This window comes from Polypterus senegalus, chromosome 8 (assembly GCF_016835505.1).
Source record: "Polypterus senegalus isolate Bchr_013 chromosome 8, ASM1683550v1, whole genome shotgun sequence".
NCBI lineage: Eukaryota > Metazoa > Chordata > Cladistia > Polypteriformes > Polypteridae > Polypterus > Polypterus senegalus.
Genome location: NC_053161.1, coordinates 155,963,408 through 155,968,823, shown reverse-complemented (window position 1 = coordinate 155,968,823; position 5,416 = coordinate 155,963,408). Strand labels below are relative to the sequence as shown.

At 46.2% G+C, this 5,416-nt stretch overlaps 1 non-coding gene across 1 annotated transcript; it reads left to right on the top strand.

Annotated features, from left to right (window-relative positions):
• The first annotated feature begins 836 nt into the window (after positions 1 to 836).
• LOC120534776 lies at positions 837 to 1,018 on the top strand. The gene has a single exon (XR_005634796.1). It is a non-coding gene; the product is annotated as a U2 spliceosomal RNA (small nuclear RNA).
• Positions 1,019 to 5,416: the final 4,398 nt, after the last annotated feature.

Sequence of the window (5,416 nt, the reverse complement as noted above, 5' to 3'; positions counted from 1 at the left end):
AACTGACAAACAGGCACAGGGATCTGGCGTGGATGGCTGTGCGGGGACTGCCTCTCCGCGCTTCATGCATGCCAGAAATCTGTGCAGATACAGACACTGCCCGTGGTGCATCCAGCGGAAGAAGACGCACTGCACCTCTTCTGGGAATGCCCAGTGGCACAGTCACTCTTTGACGCCCTGGAAGAGGAATTGGAAGAGTCGGTACCCAGAGACAATCTTTCGCACCATTCGGTGCTCTATGGACTTTTCCCGGGTACCCACTCACTGGAAGCCACCGAGGAGGCATGGCGTCTCATGTGCTGCGTGAAGGACGCTCTATGGGTCGCCAGGAACCGCCTCGTCCTCAGGAGGGAAAGGATGACAATCCAGGACTGCTGCAGATACATCCGCAGCCTCCTCAAAGACTATTCTATCCTGGACTCCTTGAAGAACTGAGGATATGCAAGACCACCTCGCCCTCCAAGAGGTTTATTAATGTAACCTTTGGTTTACTGCAGCCTTCGGCAAAGCCCCCTCTTTGAGGACAAGCTTTCAGGACGGGACCAAGTCGAGACTGCAATAACTTGTAAATAGTAACAGAATGTGGAACACTGTATTGAATGTAATGGAAAATAACCGAATCTTATTGACAAAACACTTAATATGGCATGTAAGATTGTAAAGATTGTGATTTTTATATACAAATTACACTTGTATATGTAAATAAGGTGTTGTAGGTAATGTATAGTGAAAGACTGTATCAGTCTATAGCTGAATACAGTCATCTCTGTTTGAATTGTAGATTGGTATAGACTGTAAGACTATTAGACTGTGTTTTATATATATTACCCAAACATATATGTAAATAAAGTATATTTTTCAAAAAAATCTGTTCTTATCAGTTTAATATCTGATACGTCCCCTATCTGGGGACCATATATTAAATTGATTTTTGGAACAGGGAGATGGAATAGGGCTTGCTCCGTCCACTCCACGATCGACCTGGTATTGCAGTACTTCCAGGAGCGGTGCACTTTCTCCTTTACTGGTATAAAACAAGACAAGCAGCCTTGGCTGGGGATTGCCTACTATGAGGGAAGGGAAAGAAGCTCTAGCCAGAGCAGGATTGATTTAATTATTTAACTGAATAATTAATTAATTAATTAATTAATTTAGTTTAATTTGACTTAATTAAGAAAAGTTCATGCGTGCCTGTAGGACGCTATTGCTTGTAGTACTTCCAGCATTCCAACAGATGTCAGGCGAGGCTCGGAATTAGAAGGCCGCTGTTGTGGGGTGAGTGAAGTAGTGTCGGACGACCAAGCCTGTACCGCTAGCAGGAAGCCTTATTAAGCTCCCAGAAACCACGAAGCAGTCCTGCAGGCTGTCTGATGTCGCTGCAGCGCCCTGTGTTCGAGGCCTTGTTCACACAGGCGGCCAGGATGTGCCTTCTCCTTTTCATCTTCAATCTCCAACAGGTGTGAACGTGGTGTCTGAAGAGTTGTGAACGTGGTGTCTCGAGGGATATCTAGCTCGTCACCGCTCTTCACTGACGCCTCCTTTTTTGTTTTGTGGGCATCTAGGGGCGGGATGGAGGTGGAGATGGTGGTTTAAAGCCGTCCTCTTCCTTGCCTGGTCTACCCCGCCTCCCCCAAATCCCACCACGAGCGCCAAACACCCAAAGGGACCAACTGACTGTCCCCCTCCCCCTCCCCCACGGCCACGCCCACTCCCACTCCCAGCTGTATCGGCTACCTCGCTTCCGCACAACTCCGAGGGTTTTTCCGCCGCTGTGGCAACCCTTGGGCTTTGTATCAGGCCTTGGCTCCAAGGTGGGCCGCTTTTGTCACGAGGCCGTGGAATGTCACATGGGTTCACGTCTCGGCGCTTGTCTTAGGGCAGCTGCTTCCTCCTGCCAAGTTGATGCTTACCATGCAGCTGACGCATGGGCAAGACGGTGGGGCTGGCTGGCCTGGGGAGTTTGTGGCATCGCTTCTCGGCCTTTTGGCTAAGATCAAGTGCGGTCTTAGTAATGTGAGTCGCGTGACCCTTCTCGCTTGCTATCCAGACGTGCTGATATTCTGGAGGCGACGCATCCTGTGGGACCTGAAACAGGGGTCTTGAAGATGGCAGATAAGGTAAATGATTTGTCATTTTTGGGAGTGAGAAACACCTTGCGGTTTACTCGGAGAACCTCAGCAGAATTGGACTGTTTTACTCGTCGTGAGTTTAAAGATAAAGTGCTTCGACAAGTTTTGGGAGTGGACATGCAAATGGTACTTTGCATACAAGATGGTGATTATGGGTCCTTTTTTGATGTGACTTTTGAATCGGCAGCTTATTTGGACTTTGTTTGGAAAATGCTTCAGGCACGTCATCAGATGGCTCCCTTGTCCCTTTTTAAAGTGCAGCCGTTATGGAAAAGGGAATGGAAAGTAATGACTGTGCATATGTTTAATCCTTGGGTGGAAGACGATGCTATCATGGCCTTTTTGAGGAGATACGCCACTGCGGTTTTTTTCCTCCGACGGGTCACAGATGATGAAGGGATATGGAATGGATGCAGGCAATTTAAGGTGCAGCTGAAAAAGGACTCCTCGTCGGTGGATGGCCTGACACACCCACCATCTTCCTTTTCTTTAGGACCGAATAAGGGTTACCTTTTCTATGGTGGTATGCCTACGAGATGTGGCAAATGTGGAAAAGATGGACATGTCGCCAGATATTGTTCAGTAATGATATGCCGGAATTGCAACAAAGTTGGGCACAAAGCTAGGGACTGCCCAACTCCAAGATGCTGTCACATTTGTGGACAGACTAATCATTTATATCATGCTTGTCCAGACAAACAGAAGCCCCAAGACGATGAAGTTGCTGTTCTTTTTGCGGAGGGTGTGGATCACCCCAGCACAGGGATTGATGTGGTAGAGAAAGACTTCAAGGACATTGCTGAGGTATCCGGTGGATTACCTATGGAACAGCATGCAGATGAACCTGTTTGTGAGACAGAAAATGAAAAGCAGATTTTATTGGAGGATGGGGATGTTTTGCAAATGTCACGGACTGCTAAGAATTTTATGAACTTTGGAAGTGAAATGGCAAATCTACTTGAAAGGGATGCAGACAGTGTTGTCAAGAATACAGAAATTTCTACAGATGAAGTGTGGGAGAGTGCTTCACTGACCAAGCGGAAGAAAAAGGCCCGTCCGAGAGAGGTTTTGGAGCCTGCACAGGAACCGAGAGAGAAACGACAATCTACAACTAACCGTTTTGCTCCTTTGCAAGGTTTGGAAGAGATGGATCAGGGAAATCACTTAGAAATGTCAGGAGGAGACTCTGTTGTTACTACTATTACGGAAGTACCGGAGACTCCGATGACAGTCTCATCAGACCCGTTATTTCACCAGTCGCCTGCTTCGAGTGATGGCTACGGAGACGCGTTGGTAGGACTTCATTTTAATGAACCTAATGCCCAGCAATTTTTAGACACGGTCTCCATGGATGTTTTCACGGACATCATGGGAGGGATAGATGAGGGGGGCGGTTTACGGTGATGTCTCATGATAAATGACCTCCCTTTTGACTTGTGTGACTGTCAATGCTAGAGGTTTGCGGGGGAAACAAAAGAGGGGAGGGGTTTTTCTTTGGCTAAGCACTTTTCCTTTTCAAATATGTTTTTTGCAAGAGGTTCACCTAAAATCTGCAATGGATGTGCACAGCTTTTCTAGGGATTGGCAGTGGGGACCATCTCTATGGGCAGTTGGTGGAGTTTTCTCCAGTGGGGTGGGTATTTTGTTCAAGGGGCACGATTGGACGATTGGCCCTCCAACTATAGTGGTTCCAGGTAGAGTGCTGATGGTGGATGTGGTTAAAGGAAGGACCTTGTATCGCCTTATCAATGTGTATGCATCACCTCACAAGCAGGAGCGCGCTGTTGTTGTGGAGGCTTTGGAACCATGTCTAGTTACGGACAGAGTGGTCATAATGGGGGGTGATTTTAATGTTGATAAAGATAAATGTGATGGATCAGATTATACTGGTCGAAAACTCGAGGTCCTGGTGGGAAATTATTTGTTAAAAGATGGTTTTCGGTGTTGTTCCCCTTCGGCAAAGGGGCACACATGGAACAACTCAAGAGGGATATGGCGTCGACTGGATTATTTCTTTGTCTCCCGTTCTGTTAGGATAGAGAGTAGCAAAGTTTTGCCTGTTTGGTTTTCTGACCACTCTATGCTCATTTGTAAGATGCGGGTAATGGGAGTGCAGTGGGGGAGGAGTCACTGGAAGCTGAACGTGTCCTTTTTGCTTGAGGAGGATTTCATGACCTCTATGGAACACTTCATACAACAGCAACTTACTCATAGAGGTAGGTTTTCCACTTTTCTGGAGTGTTGGGAACATTTCAAATATAAAATCCAGTTGTTTTCGGTCTGTTATGGGAGGCAGAAAGCTTTGAAAGAACAGAGAGTAGTGAGCCGGATACAAAAGAGGCTTGCACATGAATACTTTCTTTTCAATAATGGTCAAGATTACGACGAGCAGGTGATTAGCAGCCTCAAGGAAAAACTTTCCCGGGAAATGATCGTCAAAGCAAAAAGATATTTTGTGAAAGCCAGGATGACCTTTAAGGAGAATGATGAAAGTATGTCTTCTGCTTTCTTTCGTTCGGTCAAACAAAGACAACAAAAGAAGGTGATCCCCAAACTAAAAAATTCACAAGGAACTGATGTCACTGACATCAAGGACATGTTACAAGTAGCCCACCTTTTTTATCAGCAATTATTTAAAGGGAAGTTGGTGGATGAGGATATAGCTGAACACTTTCTACAAGCTGTCGCTGCTCATGTTACTGAGACGGAATCAATTCAACTAAATGCTTCACTAACCTTACAGGAGTTGACGATGGCTTGGGATACAATGGCTGATGGTAAAGTGCCTGGCGTGGATGGCTTACCAAAGGAATTCTATAAAGTGCACTGGCGGACAGTGGGTCCATTGTTGCTGTCAGTTTATGAAGAGGTATTGGCCACTGGCAAACTCACCCCTACAATGCGAAAAGGGGTCATCACTCTGATACACAAGAAGGGTGATGCAGCAGATTTGGAAAATTGGCGTCCTATCACCTTGCTGACTTTTGACTACAAATTGTTAGCAAAGGTTTTGGCATTGCGCATTCGTAAAGTTTTGCCAGGTCTGGTTCACATTGATCAGACCTGTGGGGTTCCAGGACGGACGATACATTGGAGTCTATCCTTGGTAAGAGATATTTTTGCTTGGGCATCTCAAAGGACAGTGCCGATAATAATGGTGGCTTTGGACCAGGAAAAGGCCTTCGACAAGGTAAATCACCAGTTCCTCTTTAGAGTTCTTTACAAAATGGGTTTTAAGGGTCGTATTTTGCGCTGGCTACGAACTTTGTATGCTGATGTTGGCAGTG